Below are 20,677 nucleotides of genomic sequence, written 5' to 3'. Positions count from 1 at the left end.
CTGGCAGCACGGTTCAATTCCCGTACCAGCCTCCGCGAACAGGCGCCGGAATGTGGCGACTAGGGGCTTTTCACAGTAACTTCATTTGAAGCCTACATGTGACAATACGCGATTTTCATTTCAAGAGCAACATTAATGACATTTTAAAGGAAGCTTCTAGCGTGGCAGGCAATGTATTGTTTGAAATCACATTCATGTTTGCATTGACAACCATGGAAAGTCTTACACAAATCGATAGCAGGAGTATTGGGGTGGCACAGTGGTTAGCACTGCTGCCTCACAGCGCCAGGGACCCGGTTCAATTCCGCCCTTACCACAGTCCAAAGATGCGCAGGCTAGATGGATTGGCCATGCCCCTTAGGGTAGGGTTCCGGGAATAGGGCGGGTATTGAGCCTAGGTAGGGTGGTCTTTCGAAGGGTCGGTGCAGGTTCGATGGCCCGAATGGCCTCCTTCTGCACTGTAGGTGATATACCATCAATTCACAGCGAGACCATATGAACAAGTGAACGAAGGCTTTATTACACAAAGAACTAGCCTGCCAGTGACTTCTGTACAAATGAGCGCCATCCACTGGGCGCAGGACTATATACCGTCCTTGGGGGGGGGGCAGAGCCAGAGGCGGAGCCCACCGGGGTTCCAGCTCAATCCTTAATGGTTAAAGGTTACACAGGCACTACATCTCCTGGTGAATACATTTCACCACATTCACCCCCTGTTTAAAAAAAACACAAAGTCCGGCGGGAGTGACGTGCGTCAAATGTCCAGTCTATCCGGAGGCCGGATCGTCCTTTGAGACCTCCTCAGCTCTGGCGGTGCGGCGGGCACGGACGGCGTAGATGATGGTGACTCTGAGAGCGTGTTGTTCAGAGCTTCCGCCCGGTGTGTCAGAGACGGTTGCGGGGTAATAGTCAGCAGGTGGGTGGCAGGTGGCTGCTGTGAAGGCGCGGGGGGCAGTGCAGGAGCGGGGGCGGCGTAGGCGTGGGAGGACACAGGAGCCCCAGGAGGGCGAAAGAGACACGGTTGGTGGCGGTAGGCGATGCTGGGATGCGGCCCCCCCATTGGCAGGGGAACCAGCGGGCGCCAGGTCCCGCAGGGAGACTGTATCTTGCCGTCCGTCTGGGTGCGCGACATAGGCGTAATGGGGGTTTGTGTGCAGCAGCTGGACCCTCACAACTAGGGGGTCAGTCTTATGGCTCCTCACATGCCTCCGGAGAAGAACAGGCCCCGGGGTTGTCAGCCAGGATGGAACCAAGACCCCGGAGATGGACTTCCTGGGGAAGACAAACAAGCGGTTGTGAGGGGGCTCATTCGTGGCTGTGCAGAGGAGCAATCTAATGGAGTGGAGCGCGTCGGGGAGGACCCCCTGCCAGCGGGGAACCGGGAGACTTCTAGATGGAGGGCTAGAAGGACGGCCTTCCGTACCGTCGCGTTCTCCCTCTTCACCTGCCCGTTGCCCTGCGGGTTGTAGCTGGTAGTCCTGCTCGACGCGATGCCCTTACCGAGCAGGTACTGATGCAGCTCATCGCTCATAAACAAAGTGCCCTGGTCACTGTGGATGTATGCAGGGAAACCGAACAGTGTGAAGATGCTGTGCAGGGCCTTTATTACGGTGGCCGAGGTCAGGTCGGGGCAAGGGACAGCGAAAGGGAAGAGGGAGTACTCGTCAATGACGGTCAGGAAGTACAGATTGCGGTGGGTGGACGGGAGTGGACCCCTGAAGTCGATACTGAGGCGCCCAAAGGGCCGGGAGGCCTTTACTAGATGGGCCTTGTCTGGCCGATAGTAGTGCGGTTTGCACGCCGCGCAGACTTGGCAATCCCTGTTCATGGCTCTGACCTCCCCGATGGAGTAGGGCAGGTTGCGGGACTTAATAAAATGGACAAGCCCGGTGACCCCTGGGTGGCAGAGGTCGTTGTGGAGAGCCCGCAGTTGGTCCTCCTGCGCGCTGGCACAAGTACCGCGGGACAGGGCATCTGAGGGCTCGTTGAGCTCCCCAGGACGATACTTAATATCGTAAGTGTAGGTGGAGAGTTCGATCCTCCACCTCAAGATCTTATCATTTTTAATCTTGCCCCGCTGTGCATTGTCAAACATAAAGGCTACCGACCGCTGGTCGGTGACGAGGGTGAACCTCCTACCAGCTAGGTAGTGCCTCCAATGCTGCACAGCTTCCACAATGGCTTGCACCTCCTTCTCGACAGAGGAGTGTCGAATCTTGGAAGCATTGAGGGTTCTAGAGAAGAAGGCTACGGGTCTGCCCGCCTGGTTGAGGGTAGCAGCCAGGGTGACGTCTGACGCATCGCTCTCTACCTGGAAAGGGATGGACTCGTCCACCGCGTGCATGGCGGCCTTAGTGATATCGGCCTTGATGTGGCTGAAGGCCGAGCGGGCCTCAGCCGTCAGGGGAAACATAGTGGTCTTAATAAGTGGGCGGGCTTTGTCCGCGTAGCTGGGGACCCACTGGGCGTAGTACGAGAAAAGCCCCAGGCACCATTTGAGGGCCTTGAGGCTGTGGGGAAGGGGAAGTTCCGTGAGGGGGCGCATGCGGTCGGGGCCGGGCCCCAGGACTCCGTTTTCCACGACATAGTCGAGTATGGCTAGCCGGGTTGTGCGGAAAACGCACTTCTCCCTAATATGTGTGAGGTTGAGGGATTGGGCAGTTTGGAGGAACTTCTTAAGGTTGGCGTCGTGGTCTTGCTGGTCATGGCCGCAAATGGTGACATTGTCCAAGTACGGGTATGTAGCCCGCAGCCCGTACTGGTCCACCATTCGGTCCATCGTTCTCTGGAAGACCGAGACACCATTGGTGACGCCGAAAGGGACCCTGAGGAAGTGGAAGAGTCGGCCGGCTGCTCCAAAAGCCGTGTAGTGGCGATCTTCCGGGCGTATCAGGAGCTGGTGGTAGGCAGACTTCAGATCCACCGTAGAGAAAACCCGGTATTGCGCGATCTGGTTGACCATCTCCGCAATGCAGGGGAGGGGGTACGCATCCAGTTGTGTGAACCGGTTAATGGTCTGGCTGTAGTCCACCACCATCCGGTTCTTTTCCCAGTTCTGTGGAAGCACCACTTGAGCTCTCCAGGGGCTGTTGTTGGCCTTGATGACCCCCTCTCTCAAGAGTCGCTGGACCTCTGACTTGATGAAAGTCGTATCTTGTGCACTGTATCGCCTGCTCCTGGTGGCGACGGGCAAACAGTTGGGGGTGAGATTCGCGAAGAGCGAGGGGTCCGCCAACCTTAAGGGTCGCGAGGCTACATACCGTGAGGAGGTGTAAGGGTCCGCTGAACTTCAGGGTCAAGCTTCGGTGACTGCATTGGAAGTCCAGTCCAAGCAGTAGAGGGGCGCAGAGGTGAGGGAGGACATACAGCTTAAAAAGGGCATACTCAGCGCCCTGTACCGCGAGGTTCGCGACACAGTACCCCCGGATCCGGACCGAAAGGGATCCGGAGGCGAGGGAGATCATTTGAGATGCGGGGTAGATGCGCAGGGAGCAGCACCTTAGCGTTTCAGGGTGTACAAAGCTCTCCGTGCTCCCGGAGTCGAAGAGACAGGGGGTCTCGTGCCCGTTGACCCGGACGACCATCATGGAACTCCTCAGGTGCTTCGGCCGCGACTGGTCGGGGATGACGACGCCGAGCTGCGGGTAATCAGTGTAGTCGGAGGAATCTGGGTCATAAAATGGCGGCCCACACGAGTCGGCAAGTGTCGGATTGAGCTGAAGATGGCCGCCCCCACGAGTTGCACGTGGCTTATGACGCGTCTGAAGGGGGTGTTTCCGGCAGGCACGCAGCCGCATTACGGGGTCTGCGGGCCTGTGAGCCCATGGGTCAGGCCTGAGGAGCTTTCGGCTTCCGGGCTCTTGATCTGGCAAGACAGACTCTGGCGAAGTGACCCTTTTTGCCGCAGTCGCTGCATGTTGGGCAGCACGGTAGCACAGTGGTTAGCACAATTGCTTCACAGCTCCAGGGTCCCAGGTTCGATTCCCGGCTTGGGTCACTGTCTGTGCGGAGTCTGCACATCCTCCCCGTATGTGCGTGGGTTTCCTCCGGGTGCTCCGCTTTCCTCCCACAGTCCAAAGATGTGCAGGTTAGGTGGATTGGCTGTGATAAATTGCCCGTAGTGTCCAAAATTGCCCTTAGTGTTGGGTGGGGTTACTGGGTTATGGGGATAGGGTGGAGGTGTTGACCTTGGGTAGGGTGCTCTTTCCAAGAGCCGGTGCAGACCCGATGGGCCGAATGGCCTCCTTCTGCACTGTAAATTCTATGATTTTGCGGAGCGGACTGGGCAACGCTGCCGTGGGTGTTGGCCCTGGCCGCAGAAGAAGCACAATGGTCCCCCGGTCTGGGCGGGCAGCCGCGCGGCACAGGCCTGTGGCGTGGCCGGGTTTGGCGAAATCCGCGTCGACGGGGCCCACATGGGGCTCGCTGGGTCTGCGGGGATCACGCTGACGCTCTGGTAGGCCACCTCTAACGAGATGGCTAGTTTTACCGTGTCCTGCAGGTCGGTAGCCACATTTTCCAGCAGTCGCTCCCTGACATAATTAGAGCGGACCCCAGCCACATAGGTGTCCCGGATCTGCAGCTTCATGTGCTCCTTGATAATTACAGTTTCTGGCGAGTAGGGTCAGGTTTTCCAGATATTCGTCCAGAGATTCTCCTGCGCGCTGCCGGCGGGTAGTGAGCAGATGATGTGCGAACACCTCGTTTACAGGCTTGATGAAGCGCTTCTTCAGAATCGCGACCGCTGCCTTGTACGTGGCCGCCTTTGCGATCAAAACTGAAATTCGATGGCTCACTCGGGCGTGGAGGAGATGCAGCTTGTGAGCTTCGGGGATAGGCGCTTCGGAGGAGCCGAGGTAGGCCTCGAAGCAGCGGAGCCAGTGAGAGAAGATCCCCTTGGCTTCTGGGGCACAGGCGTCTCAGTCGAGTTTTTCTGGCTTGAGAGCGGCGTCCATAGCGACGATGTTTGTGAGATAAATTGATATACCATCAATTCACAGCGAGACCATATGGACAAGTGAACGAAGGCTTTATTACACAAAGAACTAGCCTGCCAGTGACTTCTGTACAAATGAGCGCCACCCACTGGGCGCAGGAATATATACCATCCTGGGGGGGGGCAGAGGCGGAGCCTACCGGGGTTCCAGCTCAATCCTTAAAGGTTAAAGGTTACACAGGCACCACATCTCCTGGTGAATACATTTCACCACAGTATGGATTCTAGAGTCTGGTAGTCTCGGTGGAGAGAGTAATGCTTCATGGTTGCCATGTTGTCAGAACAGATGTGAGGGGCTGCTATGCCTGTGAATTGATAACAGTAAAGCTCTTTCTTTGATGTTAATGTGGTTAATTCTATGTTTCAATTAAAGTTTGATTTAACTAAAAGATACTTATTGGAGACATCGTTCCTGGGGCGAAGAATCCTTTCCTCATCTTTTTACAAATTGCAAATTGATTGCCGTTTCTCATCCGATATCCTCACAAAAATTGGGTTCTGGCCTGCTGTCCTAACAGAAGAAAGTCTTCCTCATCTCTGTCTCAAATGGGTGACTTGCTACTCTGAGCTTACACACTCTGGTCCCAGACTCTCCCACAAGGGGAAACAACCTCTCAGCATCTACACTGTCAAACCCCCTGAGAGTCCGACACGCCTCAATGAGGACACCTCTCATTCTTCTAAACTCTGATGAGTACAGACCAACCTATAATAACAATGATAATCTGTATCATTGTCACAATTAGGCCTACATTAACATTGCAATGGGGCAGCATGGCAGCAGAGTAGTTAGCACTGCTGCCTCATGGCGCCAAGGTCCCAGGTTCGGTCCCGGCTCTGGGTCACTGTCCGTGTGGAGTTTGCACATTCTCCCCGTGTCTGCACGGGTTTCGCCCCCACAACCCAAAAGATGTGCAGGCTAGGTGATTGGCCACGCTAAATTGCCCCTTAATTGGAAAAAATGAATTGGGTATTCTAAATTTTAAAGAAGACATTGCAATGAAATTGCTGTGAAAATCCCCTGGTCGCCACATTCCGGCACCTGTTCAGGTACACGGAGGGAGAATTCAGAATGTCCAATTCACCTAACAAGCACGTCTTTCAGGAACGTGGGAGGGAACTGGAGCACCCGGAGGAAACCCACGCAGACACGGGGAGAACATGCAGACTCCGCACAGACAGTGACCCAAGCAGGAATCGAACCCGGAACCCTGGAGCTGTGAAGCAACAGTGCTAACCACTGTGCTATAAGACCATAAGATATAGGAGCAGAATTAGGCTATTCGGCTCATCGGGTCTGCCCCTCCATTCAATCATGGCTGATATATTTCTCATCCCCATTCTCCTGCCTTCTCCCCATAACACCTGATCCCCTTATTAATCAAGAACCTATCCATCTCTGTCTTAAAGACACTCAGTGATTTGGCCTCCACAGCCTTCTGCGGCTAAGAGTTCCACAGATTCACCAACCTCTGGCTGAAGAAATTCCTCCTCATCTCAGTTTTAAAGGATCGTTCCTTCAGTCTGAGGCTATGGCCTTGGGCTCTAGTTTTTCTTACTCGTGGAAACATCCTCGCCACGTCCTCTCCATGTCCATTCTATCTAGGTCTCTCAGCATTCTGTAAGTTTCGATAAGATCCCCCCCCATCCTTCTAAACTCTGACGAGTACAGACCCAGAGTTCTCAACTGCTCTTCATATGACAAGCTCTTCATTCCAGGGATCGTTCTTGTGAACCTCCTCTGGACGCTTTCCAAGGCCAGCACATCCTTCCTTAGATACGGGGCCCAGAACTTCTCACAATACTCCAAATGGGGTCAGACCACAGCCTGACACAACCTCAGACGTACACCCCTGGTCTTGTATGCTAGCCCTCTTAACATGAATGCTAACATTGCATTTGCCTTCTTAACCGTCGACTAAACCTGCACTTTAACCTTAAGAGAATCTTGAACTAGGATTCCCAAGTCCCTTTGATTTCTTAAGCATTTTCCCATTTAGAAAATAGTCTATGCCTCCATTCTTCCTACCAACATGCATAACCTCACACCTTTCCACATTGTACTCCATCTGCCACTTCTTTGTCCACTGTCCTAGCCTGTCCAGGTCCTTCTGCAGCCCCCCTGCTTCCTCAATACAACCTTTCCCTCTGCATATCTTTGTATCATCTACAAACGTAGCAACAATGCTCTCAGTTCCTCATTCTAGATTGTTAATGCATATTGTGAAAAGGCGTGGTCCCAACACAGACCCCTGAGGCACACCACTAGTCACCACCAGCTGCCATCCTGAAAATGACCCCTTTATCCCCACTCTCTGCCTTCTGCCAGTCAGCCAATCCTCTATCCATGCCAGGATCTTACCCTTAACACCATGGACTTTTAACTTATTTAACATTCTCCTATACGGCACCTTGTCAAAGGCCTTCTGGAAAACTAAATAGATCAGGTCCACTGGTTCTCCTTTGTTTAACTTCCTTGTTACTTCCTCAAAGAAATCTAACTAATTTGTCAGACATGACCTCCATGCTGACTCAGTCCTATTTTAACATGCACTTCCAAGTATTCCGCAATCTCATCTTTACTAATGGACTCTAAAATCTTACCAATGACCGAAGTCAGGCTAACCGGCCTATAATTTCCCATCTTCTGCCTTCCTCCCTTCGTAAAACAGCGGTATAACATTAGTCATTTTCCAGTCTTCTGGGACCCTCCATGCCTCCAGTTTTTTCTGATAGATCACCACAATCTCCTTTAGAACCCTGAGGTATATTCCATCCGGGCCAGGTGATTTATCCACCTTCAGACCTTTTAGATTCCCCAAAATCTTCTCCTTACTGATGGCCACTACAGTCACCTCTGCCCTCTGATTCTCCCGAAGTTCTGGTATCTCACTGGTGTCTTCCACCGTGAAGACTGATGCAAAGTAATTGTTCAGTCCCTCTGACATTTCTGTGTTTCCTAATATTACTTCCCCAGCCTCAACCTCTCCTCATGAGAAAGTCGCACCATATCCGATTTCAACATAATAAACAGCCTCTGCACTTCCCCCAATGCCAAAACTGTTCACTCCAAAATCTTTGCACATCTCCAATTTATATCTTTTGCATAATCCCGATTTTCCAATGCTCCACTACTGGTGCAGCTTTTTTGAGGTTTACGGAGGGGGGATGGTGGGCGACCAACCTGGAGAGGTTTGGAGCATTGAATGAGGGTTTCCGTGGCAGGATGCAGAAGCAAAACCTTAACCCTGTGTCGAGCTGGTCAACACTGATTTTGGGGTACAAATTAAAAGAAAAGTAAAAGACCCTGGGCGGGATTCTGTGATCCTGAGGCCAAGTATTAACCCATGCCGCTCCAACTGCCAATCCCGGTGTCAGATGGGCGCCGCGAGGTCCGTGCATGCGCAGAGGGACCGGCGCCAACGCGCGCATGAGCAGTGGACCTGCGCGATTGCCGCACATGCGCAGTGGCTCCCTCCTCCGCGCTGGCCCTGATGCAACATGGCGTAGGACTACACGGGCCGGCGCGGAACAGAAGAGGCCCCAAGCCCGAGAGGCCAGCCCGCCGATCGGTAGGCTCCAATCGCGGGCCAGTCCACAGCGGAGGCCCCCCCGGGGTCGGACCCCCCCTCCACCCCCCCCACCAGGCCACCTCTGGATGCATCCACGCTGAGGTCATGCCGGCGAAGAGCAGATGTGAACGGCGCCGGCGCCGCATGTGGAGCGGCCCCGACTTCCGCCGCGCCGACCGCGCTGGCACCAATGGCTCCGATTCTCCGCTCGCCAGAGAATCGGCGGACCGGTGTCGGGGCAGCGTGGCGCAATGCGGGCCGGCGATTCTCCGGCCCGGCCCCGGGGTGAGAGAATCCCGGCCCTGATCTCCTTCAGCACTTCCACGTGAGCTGCATGTAATTCGCTGGATTGAATTTGAACTCCCTCACCCTGTTTCTGTAGCGGATCATCCTATTCAATTCTCTCACAGCTGTGGTGACATTTTGAGATGTTTGCAGTTTTTATAATCATGAATGCCAAGGTTATTCCTGAGTGAATTATGCAGGTTATGATTTAGCGCAATGCTGCACAATTTCCTCAATGGCTCAGAAAGCAAATTTGCAAAACACATCACGCTCTTTGTTAACAAATATTTAGTCTTGTGTGTTGCCAAATAGTCTGTTCATATTTTGTACAACGCGCCATCAATTTTCTTCCCTTCCCCCTTGCTGTAAACATTTACTGCGCCTCTGCACTCAACCCCTGCTCCTTCATATGTTCCACCTCCTTTCCTGTCAGTTCAAATGAAAATTCACTGCTGCAAAACATTGGGCAGAATTTTCTAATTTTTTTTGCCCAAGTGTTATCTCAGGCTTTTCCTCGGAGGCAAAACGAGACGGATGACACAACGTCACAACTGACCGGGCATGGCCCTCTCCCCCTCTGGGGGCTGCACTCACCTGTGCACCAGTGGGTTCCCTGTTTGTAAAAATCTGTTGTAAGCTGCTCCAATGTTGCGCCACGTTGCTGGGGTTAGGGGGGACTTTTCTGCACGGAAGGATGTCACTCAACCACCCTCACTTGGAAGTATATCGGCGTTCCTTCACAGTCGCTGGGACGACATCCTGGAACTTCCACCCTAACAGCACAGTGGGTGTACCTACACCTCAAGAACTGCAGCGGTTCAAGAGGGTAACTCACCATCTCCTTCTGAAGGGATGGGCAATAAATGCTGGCCTCACCAGCGACGGCCACATCCCGGAAATGCATTTTTTAAGAATGTTACAATGGGGAGGCCGCGAATTACATTCAAATGTATTTTAATGGGGTTCCTGTCATTGCACAATAGGAACCCCAATACGCCACTTTTGGGAGGGCGGGGTCAATCGAGTGGGGAATTCCGGTCAGCGTAAAAGTCGTTCTGGGTCTCCGGCTCGATCCTCCGCCCCCTCAATCATCTACACCCGCCAAAAACGGGGGTGGGGAGAACATCCTCCCCCCCCCCCCCCCCCCCAGGCCCTGTTAACTCTGCTTTTCTCTTCACCAATGCAGTTGGAGCGGACAAGTATTTTCAGCATTTTCTGATTCTATTTCAGATTTCCAGTATCTGCAGTATTTTGCTTCCGCATCATTTTTTTTTTAAAAGGGCAAAATTACTTCCACGTGGAGTAATTCTCAGGGTTTCAAGCAAGCCTCTGGGCAAATCTCTGATCATTGGAAATTCAGAAAAAGACACCACGTTGAGAGTGCATGTGCCCATATTGAAACAAGGGGTGAGTGGAGCAGTAGCACAGAATAATTACAGTCTAATGGACAGGCAAAAACAGGAAAATAAATAGTTCCTTTCCCCTTAAAAAATATTATCCGAAATATTCCCACCTTGATACATGTGATGTGATATGTGATGTGATATGTGATGTGATATGTGATGTGATATGTGATGTGATATGTGTGACAGCGTCGTTTCGAGAACACCACTTTCTCAAGAGTAATTCGGGATGGGTAATAAATGTTGGCCTAGCCAGCGAAGCCCACATCACATGAACGAATGACAAATAGCTCATTATAAAGACATATGTTTATTTCTACAGCACCTTTTATTAACTCAGGACCTCCTGAAGCAATTTACAGCCAAATAAGGACTTGTGAAGGGTAGTCACTGTTGTGATGTTGGAAATGCAGCAGCCAGTATGGTCAGAGCAATGTGATGATCTACTTTAGTGACGTAGGTCGGAATTCTCCAGCCGTTGCGATTAATTTTTCTCGCCGGCTTCACACCCTCATGCATGGGGGTTTCCTGGCAGCCTGGGGGTGGCTCCGGTGGGAAATCTCATTGACAAGCGACGGGAGTACAGAATCCTGCCGCCAGCGAACGGCGCGCTGCGAAGAAACATGCGGCTGCGGGACCCAAGAATCCAGCCCGTAGCCTGGCCAATGCATTCCCATCTGACAGGGCTGATGGTTTAACACTTCATCAAAAAAGAACTGCGGCGAAATTCTCCGTAATCGGCATGATGTCCGCCGACCGGTGCCAAAGACGGCGCAAATCAGTCGGGCATCGCGCCGCCCCAAAGGTGCGGAATCCTCCGCCCCTTGACCAGCCGAGCCCTAACCTTGAGGGGCTAGGCCCGCGCCGGACTGATTTCCGCCCCGCCAGCTGGCGCGGAAATGACATTGCCGGGCGGCGCATGCGCGGGAGCGTTAGCGGCCGCTCACGGCATCCCCGCGCATGCGCTGTGGAGGGAGTCTCTTCCGCCTCCGCCGTGGTGGAGACCGGGGCGAAGGCGGAAGGAAAAGAGTGCCCCCACGGCACAGGTCCGCCCGCGGATCGGTGAGCCCCGATCGCGGGACAGGCCACCATGGGGGCACCCCCCGGGGCCAGATCGCCCCGCGCCCCCCCAGGACCACGGAGCCTGCCAGCGCCGCCTTGTCCCGCCGGTAAGGTAGGTGGTTTAATCCACGCCGGCGGGACAGGCATCCGAGCAGCGGGACTTCGGCCCATCCAGGCCGGAGAATCGCGGGGGGGGGTGGGGGGCTCGCCAACCGGCACGGCGCGATTCCCGCCCCCGCCGAATCTCCGGTGCCAGAGAATTCGGCAACCGGCGGGGGCGGGATTCCCGCCAGCCCCCGGCGATTCTCCGACCCGGCGGGGGGGTCGGAGAATCTCGCCCCTGTTCTCTCAACAATACAACACTTCTGGAGCTACCAGACTGGAACACCAACTCTTCGTGCTCAGGTACCTGACATTAACCCCCAGCCTTCAGCCGGAGAGGCAAGACTCCGCCGAACAAAGCTAGGGGCTGCACAGCCATTTCCCTCGAGCAATATGAAGTGCGCTTAATCAGGTGGTGATTCCAGGCTAATGCACACTTCTGTAAAAGGCCGCTGAGAGGAGCTTGGGGAGGGAGGTGCGTGTCAAACAAATGCTTTTTGAGTTATTTGAATATGTAACAGGGCTGGTGGACAACGATAATGTGGTTGAAGTACTTGATAAAACTCCTGGGAACCATGACGAAGGAGTAAATTGTATAATGAATTGATTAGCTAACACGAAATGAAGGATAGCGATCAATCTAAATCGTTAAAATTAGGCATCTGAGACCAGCAGAGGACCCACGAGACAAAACCTATAACCTTGCTATTGATATTATTTACAGATGATCTTAATGTCAAAAAAACAGAGATGTGGATTTTAAATAACTAGATATACAGATATTAAATGTGCTTTGAGAATTTCACATTTGAGGAATATAATGTGATGCGCCATCTGCTGAAATAAAATTCCAAACAGGTGTGTTTGGAATAATAGCGTTGGATCATGAACAACCTGCTGAAAAACCCCCCATTATGAGTTCACGATTAATGCTGGATTTCACTGTTGGGGCTTCTGTACGGCCTAGCTCTGTCAGAAATTTAAATTCTATCACCCATGGTAGGATTAGGACCAGTCTTGCCAAAGGATTAGGCAGGGTCGCTGGGTTACTAACTCAATGACTACACCACCATCCTGCTCCTTGGATCAGCTCTATGTGTATTGTAATGACCACTTATTTCTGTCGTCGACTGGACAGTCTGTGAAATCAGGAGAACTGGGGAAGGGGGGGGGGCGGATAATAAATTTTGGAAGGCCTCAATTTGATGCAAATCATTGGATTTCCGTGGCCTCATGGAACTTACAGAACTCGTTGGAAAATATTAATTCCAGAATAATGATCAAATTGTTTGTATAGCGTGTTTCATGTTCAAAGTAAACATGACGGGGGGGAGGCCAAGTGTTCGCGCCGTCGTGAACGCCGTCGCATTTCACAACGGCGCGAAGAGGGCCCGGGCACGACCTATTCTGGCCCCCATAGGGGGCTAGCACGGCGCTGCAGCGGTTCACACTGCTCCAGTGACCTTACGCGTTGCCAAATGGGCGCCGCGCCAAACCGTGCATGCGCAGTTGGGCCGCACCGTCCTGCGCATGCGTGGGGAACGTCTTACGCACGCCGGCCCCTCACCAACATGGGGCCGGTGTTCTGGGGCCACGCGCGGAAGGAGGTAGGCCCGGGGGGGGGGGGGGGGGGGGGGGGGGGGAGGGGGGGGGGAGGCCGGCCCGCCGATTGGTGGGCCCCGATCGCAGGTTAGGTGGATTGGCCACGCTAAATTGCCCTTAGTGTCCAAAAAGGTTAGGTAGGGTTACTGGGTTACGGGGATAGGGCGGAGTTGTGGGCTTGGGTAGGGTGCTCGTTCCAGGGGCAGGTGCAGACCCAATGGGCCGAATGGCCTCCTTCTGCACTGTAAATTCAACGATTCTATGATTAGTCATGACTGCTGACAGCATAAGGTTGTCTGAGTAGAACAAAGCACTATTAGGAGCAGGGGCAATCCCTAAGCGAATCCTTTTTTTTGTTCGAATCGAAACAGATATTCTCACAACCTACAAAAGTAAAATGGCGCAGGTGTAGGAAATCCGAAACAAGAAAGCAGACAATTCTTGAAGTTCTCAGCCGGTCTGACAGAATCTGTGGAGAAAAAGAAAACAGAGTTAATGGTTCAGAAATGTTCAGAATTTCCAGATTTTTCTGTCCTTAACTCCATCAAGCAACATTTATTTTGACAAGAGGTCTTGCTGCCGTTTCAGCTGAATGCAGGTCAGCCCATTGTACCAGCGCAATAAGCGCAGAGAGGCTTACCTTGGTGTCCAGGCCACCAGTTATTTCTCAAACAACATCACAAAAGTGGATTAACTGGCCCTCATCACATTGCAGCCTGTGGGAACTTGCTGTGCACAAATTGGCTGAGTGAGTAATGTATTCGGGTCACATGGGGGATTCGGACCACGGGGAGGAAGAGGTGTGGTGTACATAGGAATTACTCTGAGATAATTAAGTTTGCACGTTCTCCCCGTGTGTGCGTGGGTTTCCTCCGGCTGCTCCGGCTTCCTCCCACAGTTCAAAGATCTGCAGGTTAGGTGGATTGGCTGTGATAAATTGCCCCTTAGTGTCCAAAGATTTGCAGGTTGGGTGGGATTACAGGGCCACGCGATAGGGCGGGGGACTAGGCCGAGGTAGAGTGCTCTTACGGAGGGTTGGTGCGAACAGGATGTTCGCCAAGTGGCCTCGGTCTGCACTGTGGGAATTCTATGGATTCTGTGAGAATGTGCAATCTCCACACAGTCACCCAAGGCCAGAATTGAACCCAGGACCCGTGCCCCTGGTGCTGTGAGGCTGCAGTGCTAACCACTGTGCCATCCTGCCACCCACATTCCACAGATGTAACAAAGCACCTGTCTTACTACTGCAAATTATACGATTTAGTTAACTTAATTTATTCACTCCCTTAATTAGCTTCAAATAACTCTTATGGGAGGTATTGGACACCAATGCGAGGAAAGAACATGTCTGCAGAAAGTATAAACAGTTAGAGGAACTCAGGATCACGGTTATTGACGAGAAGGTAAACTGCAAACATTGTGCAACACAGGGGGAGAAATATTTAGACATTTTGCCCCAGAAGACAGTCACCTTTCTCAGAGTAGATCGATTTTGCTCAATGCTGAGAGACAGGAGGTTGTGATTGTGTGTGAGGCAGGTAAAAGTATTGAAGGTAATGGAGGAGCGTCAGATCTTGCAGTTGTCCAACAGGTTTAAGGTGCTCACAACCTGTGTGGATGAAAGAGCGAAGCCATCAAAGTGGTAAGCAGACTGGGCATGATGTCATGGTACAGGAAGCTGTTCAAGCGAGGAGCGGCGACCAAACAGGAATGTGATCTTGGTTAGAGGACAGTAGAATGAGGGGGATTAACATTGTTGTCTGCGGCAAAAAAGGGAAGATCCAGACAGCTGTGCTGCCGGCCCAGTGCCAGGGTTCAGGACACCTGCGCAGGGCTGGAGAGGAGCATGCAACAGGAGGGGGAAGATCCAGCCATCGAGGTCCACAGTGGTACCAACGACATTGGCAGGACAAGGGAAGAGGTTCTGCATGGTCAGAATGAGGGGCTACGCACCAAAGTAAGAAGCATAACCTCCAAGGTCATAATCTCTGGATTATGGCCTGAGTCATGTGCACATTGGCACTGGCTACATAAGATCAGAGAAATGAATGCATGTCTCAAAGGTTGGTGTAGGTTAAGTTGGTCCCAGTTCATTGGGCCCTGTTGGAAAGGCCTACACCCGACCCATACTGGGACCAGTGCACTTGAAAATCACATATCTAGGGAAGTAGAGAGGGTTTGAAACTGAACAAAGCTGTGAGGGATCAGGCTTGAGTAGATGCAGCAAATAAAGGGGCAGATTCAAGGACAATAATAATATGGTAAATTGGAGCCATAGAATAGCAGGAAGGTACGCAGATAAAACCTAAGAACACACCAATAGGCAAGACTAGGGTCGGGATTCTCTCAGCCCGGGGCCGGGCCGGAGCATCACCGCGACCGGCGCGAATCGCGTCACGCCGCCCCGAGGCCACGAAGCAATTCTCCGCACAGCAGAGAATCGGCGCCATTGGCGCCGGCGTGGTTGGCAAGGAGCCGGTCGGGGGCCGCTCTACGCGGCCCTCCCAGCGATTCTCGGGCTGGGATGGGCCGAGCGGCCGTAACAGAAAACTCAGTCCCACCGGCGCGGGTCTTATCGGCTCTCAGCCGGCCGGTCCTTGGCTTGGAAGGGTTCGGGGATGGCCTGTTGGGGGGGGGGGGGGGGGGATCAACCCCGGGGGGGGGGCCCATTGTGGCCTGGCCTGCAATCGGGGCCCACCGATCGGAGGGCCAGCCTCTCGGGCTGGAGGCCTCCTTTCTTCCGTCCTCTTTAGCCCTGCGCCATGTTGCATCGGGGCCGGCGCGGAGAAGGGAGCCACTGCGCATGCGCGCGTTGGCGCCGGAGTCACTGTGCATGCGCGGATCCCGCGGCGCCCAGTTGACACCAGGATCAGCAGTTGGAGCAGCGTGTGTTGCTCCAGCGCCGTGCTGGCCCCCTGTAGGGGCCAGAATTGCTGATCCTGAGGCCGCGTTGACGGCGTCGAGAAACACGACGGCCTTTCTGACGGCGTCAACACTTAGCCTCAGGATCAGAGAATCCCGTCCATAGTTACAAAGATAACAAAAACAACAAAACTAAAGGCTCTGTATCTGAATGCGTATCGCATTCATAACAAAGTAATTTAATTGATAGCCCACGTTGAAGTAAATAAATATGATCTGGGGCCGCACGGTGGCACCGTGGTTAGCACTCTGCCTCACTGCGCTGAGGTCCCAGGTTTGATCCCTGCTCTGGGTCACTGTCCGTGTGGAGTTTGCACATTCTCCCCGTGTTTGCGTGGGTTTCGCCCCCACAACCCAAAGATGTGCAGGGTGGGTGGATTGGCCACGCTAAATTGCCCCGTAATTGGAAAAAATGAATTGGGTACTCTAAATTTATTTTAAATATAAAAATAAATATGATCTGATAGCTATTCCGGAGACGTGGCTGCAGGAAAAGGAATAGGTCCTGAATATTAAGCGGTATATGGCATTCAAGAAGAATAGAAAGCTCGGTCAAGGTGGAGGGGTAGCACTGTTAATCAGGGATGGCATTGGTGCAATAGTTCGAGATTAGCTTGGATCAGGAGATCAGGTTGTGGAATAGCTTTGCCTGGAGGTGAGGAATAGCAGGGGAAATAAACCAATAGTGGGAGAGGTCAACAGGCCCCGTGACAGTGATCATAATGTAGGACAAAGTATACAAGAGGAAATACTGGGTGCTTGTGATAAAAGGAAGGCAATAATTCTGGGTGATTTTCACCTACATATAAACTTGAAATTATCAGACTGGCAGCAGTAGCCTGGAAGAGGAGTTTATAGAAACCCTACAAATTCCCTACAGTGCCAGAGGAGGCCATTCAGCCCCTCAAGTCTGCACCGATCCTTCAAAAGAGCACTCCCCATAACCCCTTAGCCTAACCTGCACATCTTTGGACTGTGGGATGGAACCGGAGCACCCGGAGGAAACCCACGCAGACACGGGGAGGACGTGCAGACTCCACACAGACGGTCACCCGAGGGACCCTGGGGTTGTGAGGCAGCACGACTGTGCTGCCGTGCCACCCATTGACAAGCTGAGGGAAGAGGGAATCCGGCCGCGCACAGACAGGGTGTCGCCGAGAAACATGCGGCGGGGAGACCAGGTCTTGTGGATAGAACGTTCGAGATTATTGCTCTTGTGGGGAGGGGGCTGTGGGAATGGTGGAGGAGTTGCAAATGGCTACCGATAGGATTTGTCATCGGGGAGAAGGCACTCCAGCATTTTCACAATAAAACTCGCCAATTGACTTTTCAAAAATACACCAGGCATTGATATTCATAGACTTTATTTTGTTGTAAGCTGGCACAGTATTCTATCTCTTACTCACACACAATTAGTCAGCTAAATCACACAGCCATGGTGAAAGACAACCACAAAATCTATTCCCTTGGAATGAAAAACTCATCCAATTGGAATATGAAATGCACAGACTCCTCAGTTTCCATTTTCTAAACGTTGCAGCCGTTTGAATTTGAAAAGAACCAAGGGTGTGATTTTTTTCCCTCCGTGGCACAGTGGGGTGGGAAGAAAAATGGGGTTTAACCCGCTGGCCGCAATGGTGGGTTTTTGCGCTGTCCCATCCATTTCCTGCCACATTAAGGATCCCGCCAGGGAAACACACCAGACCGCGGGTGGGCAGCCTCTCCTTTGACTGCCCTGCCTTGAGCTCACTGCTTCCTCACTCAGTGTGCCATATTTAAGCGGCTTCACACCGTTTTCAATGTCGCAAGCCAAAGATTGCCTCGTGGAAGTCATGGGTCGCAAAGGGGAGACGCGTGCTGCTGCTCCAAAATTCAGTGCTGCTCATTGAACTGCCTGTTGGACGCTGTCAAGGCCCGCCGCAATGTCCTCTACCCCCGTGATGGCTGGAGGAGGTCCACCAACCGCATCACTCTGGCTTGGCAGGTAGTGGTAGCGGTGGTCAGCGCATAATGGACACGTGGAGCTGCTAGGTAAGTGTTACAGCTGTAATTCTTCTCACTGCCCCTGGCTGGACTGCTCTCTAGCTTCCCACAGGTGTCTCATTTCCGTTGTTGAGGGGGGGGCTGGTCTGTTTGTGAGGGGGTGGTCTATGGGGGTACCCTTTAGGCAGGGTGTGTGGACTCCCCCTGTGGAGGATCTCCCTATTAAGGAGTCCCGGGTGTGTCCCCCTATTGTGGGGTCCCTGTGGGGGACACCCCCCCCCGATTATAGGGGTCCCTGTGGGGGTTCCCCTTCCGACAGGGGTCTCTGGGGGGGGGTGGGGGGGGGGGGACAGGTCACCCCTGGGCACCCAGGCAATCCGGGGGTGGGGGGGGGGGGGCTGTTGTGCGATGCGTCGGTTTGGGGACAATTTGCGATGGGGGAGGGGGTGGCTGGCTGGCCGTGGGGCCTCGCTATCGGGCCACCCGCTCAAGGCAGCACCCTCTGGGGGTCCCTCGTATTCCAAGACATTCATCAATTTGCACGATGTAGCTTGTCGGTTTGCGCTCCCAGGGGGATCATAAACCGGTTGCAATTCAGCTGCTGCGGGAGAATATTCAACCAACAGTTTTTTCTCTGACAACCTTCAACAGAATTTCAAATATTAATATTTTACATTAGAACCAAGCATGTGGAATGCTGGGAAATGTTTACATCTCAATTTCCAAAGGTCAAGTATATGAAACATCTGCCAGATGCTCATGTAAATATAAAGACTGAACAGATTTGCCAGAATTCCCTATTTATTGCTGTAAAATCTCCTCATTTTAAAATGATGCCTTGTCGTTTCATCAGTGTTCTCTGAACAATTTTCCTGAATTCTCTTCACAAGCTGCAGTATGGTTTCTGGGAATGGTGCTGAATGTGAAAGGTGCTGTGAAAAATCAAGCACTATTCCCAGAGCATAATATCAAATCATAAGTTTCTAAAGCAAGCAGCTAAAAGTGCCTTCAGATTCTTCCAAAGTAATTTGTGGGTAAGATAATCATTACACCGGCAATTGAATGGCGAAAGTTATTGTTGCTCGTTGTGAACGTTTCTGAAAATATTTCGAGGTGTATCACATTTATTTATCCTGGAAAAATCTCCCACAAATAACTTGTATTTACACAGCACATTTAACATAATAACTCATCGCCTGTGCTCGTTCCAAGATTGTCAACACACCACAGTCCTCGCCCGGCCACACAAGGAGGGACAAAGTGAAAGCAAAATACTGCAGATGCTGGAAATCAGAATGTTGAATCCGTGGTCAACAGGACGCCTCGACGACAGTAGAAATTATTGAATAAGGTTGATTACAATAAAATTACAAATACTCTTCCACCCCCCCCCCCCCCGAAGACAGTAGAAATTATTGAATAAGGTTGATTACAATAAAATTACAAATACTCTTCCCCCCCCCCCCCCCGAAGACAGTAGAAATTATTGAATAAGGTTGATTACAATAAAATTACAAATACTCATACACCCCCCCCCCCCCCCCCCCCCCCGAAGGGCCTCCTTCCTCAATCTGCAACCATGCCGAGGTTTATACGTGGCTGGGCATCTCCGCGTTAAGTTGAAGCCCTGCCCCTTAAAGGGGCAGTTTTATCCTCATAAAGGGGAAGTTCATATTCCCGGGAGATTATGGAAAACTGTATGTTCCTGATCCCGGGACCTCCATTAGGGTTATAACGCTTCTCCCCCACTAGGTCCAGAGCACACCCATTGGTGAGTGCGGCGTTCCGTTTGGCCATTTCGCCTGTGGACGGTGTTCAGATGCAGAACTCTCGGCGACAGAAGGAGTATATCGGGTTGGAGGAGTAGACAAGTGCCTAGGCAGCAGCTGCATTGCTGATGCGGTCATGAGAGCCAGCCAACGCGTCTCCAGTGGTGCCGGAAACGTCCAGTCCATCTCAGTCTCCAAGTAGGAGCTAGGCGGTTCTTCATTCGACATCACAGTGTTCCCAACAATGACCTCTGGATCCTCGACAACTGGCAGGGCCAGCAGCGGGGTGGGCGGGGTGGCGGTAACACGGGCAGCAGGGGGCAGCTGTGAAGGCGGCGGAGTTGGCATGCCCAAATCAATGGCTGTTACGGGAGGAGTATTCGACACGCGGCTTCGATGATGATCCACGTGGCCATTAGTCTCATGGCCCAATGTCCTTATTTGGTCGGAATTAGGGCCCTTTTTCCCCAACACGATCCCCGGTATCTAAGTGGCCCCGACGCCGAAGTTCCGGGCGTCTAGCGCATCTCCTGGGGTGAACTCACGCAGTGGCTTGTGTCCTTCTCCGTCTGGATCCACGTGCTGATGCAGGGCGCCGTGACCGGTAACGAGTCCATAAAATGGAGAGCGGCAATGATCTCGCTGGCCGCCGCTGGTGCCGGTGGCCTGGTCAGCAGATGGCTGAATGCGTCGGCGTGGGGCCCCGGAGCAGTGCTCCAACACATGCCATACGCTGCTATCAGCAGTGCCCATCGCTGTGGGAATTGCTCGTTTATCCTTGAAGATCTCCAGGAGGGGCCTGTGGCCCGTGAGAACGGGGAAGCGATGCCTGTAGACATATTGATGGAATTCATTGACCCCCAACCATGACAGCTGAACCCTCTTTATCACTCTGAGCATATTGTTTCTCTGCGTCGGCCAACATTATTGAGGCGAAGGCGATGAGACATTCAGATCCTTCCAGTGCGGAAGTAGCATGGT

At 52.7% G+C, this 20,677-nt stretch overlaps 1 long non-coding RNA gene across 1 annotated transcript in view; it reads left to right on the top strand.

Moving 5' to 3' along the window:
• The window catches only part of LOC140391361 (uncharacterized), a 135,298-nt gene that overhangs the window by 52,363 nt on the left and 62,258 nt on the right, over nt 1-20,677 (top strand). The window lies entirely within an intron of this gene.

The sequence above is a fragment of the Scyliorhinus torazame genome, chromosome 15 (genome assembly GCF_047496885.1).
Source record: "Scyliorhinus torazame isolate Kashiwa2021f chromosome 15, sScyTor2.1, whole genome shotgun sequence".
Taxonomy (NCBI): domain Eukaryota; kingdom Metazoa; phylum Chordata; class Chondrichthyes; order Carcharhiniformes; family Scyliorhinidae; genus Scyliorhinus; species Scyliorhinus torazame.
The sequence above is the reverse complement of the archived record's forward strand: the minus strand, read 5'-3'. Positions and strand labels throughout refer to the sequence as shown.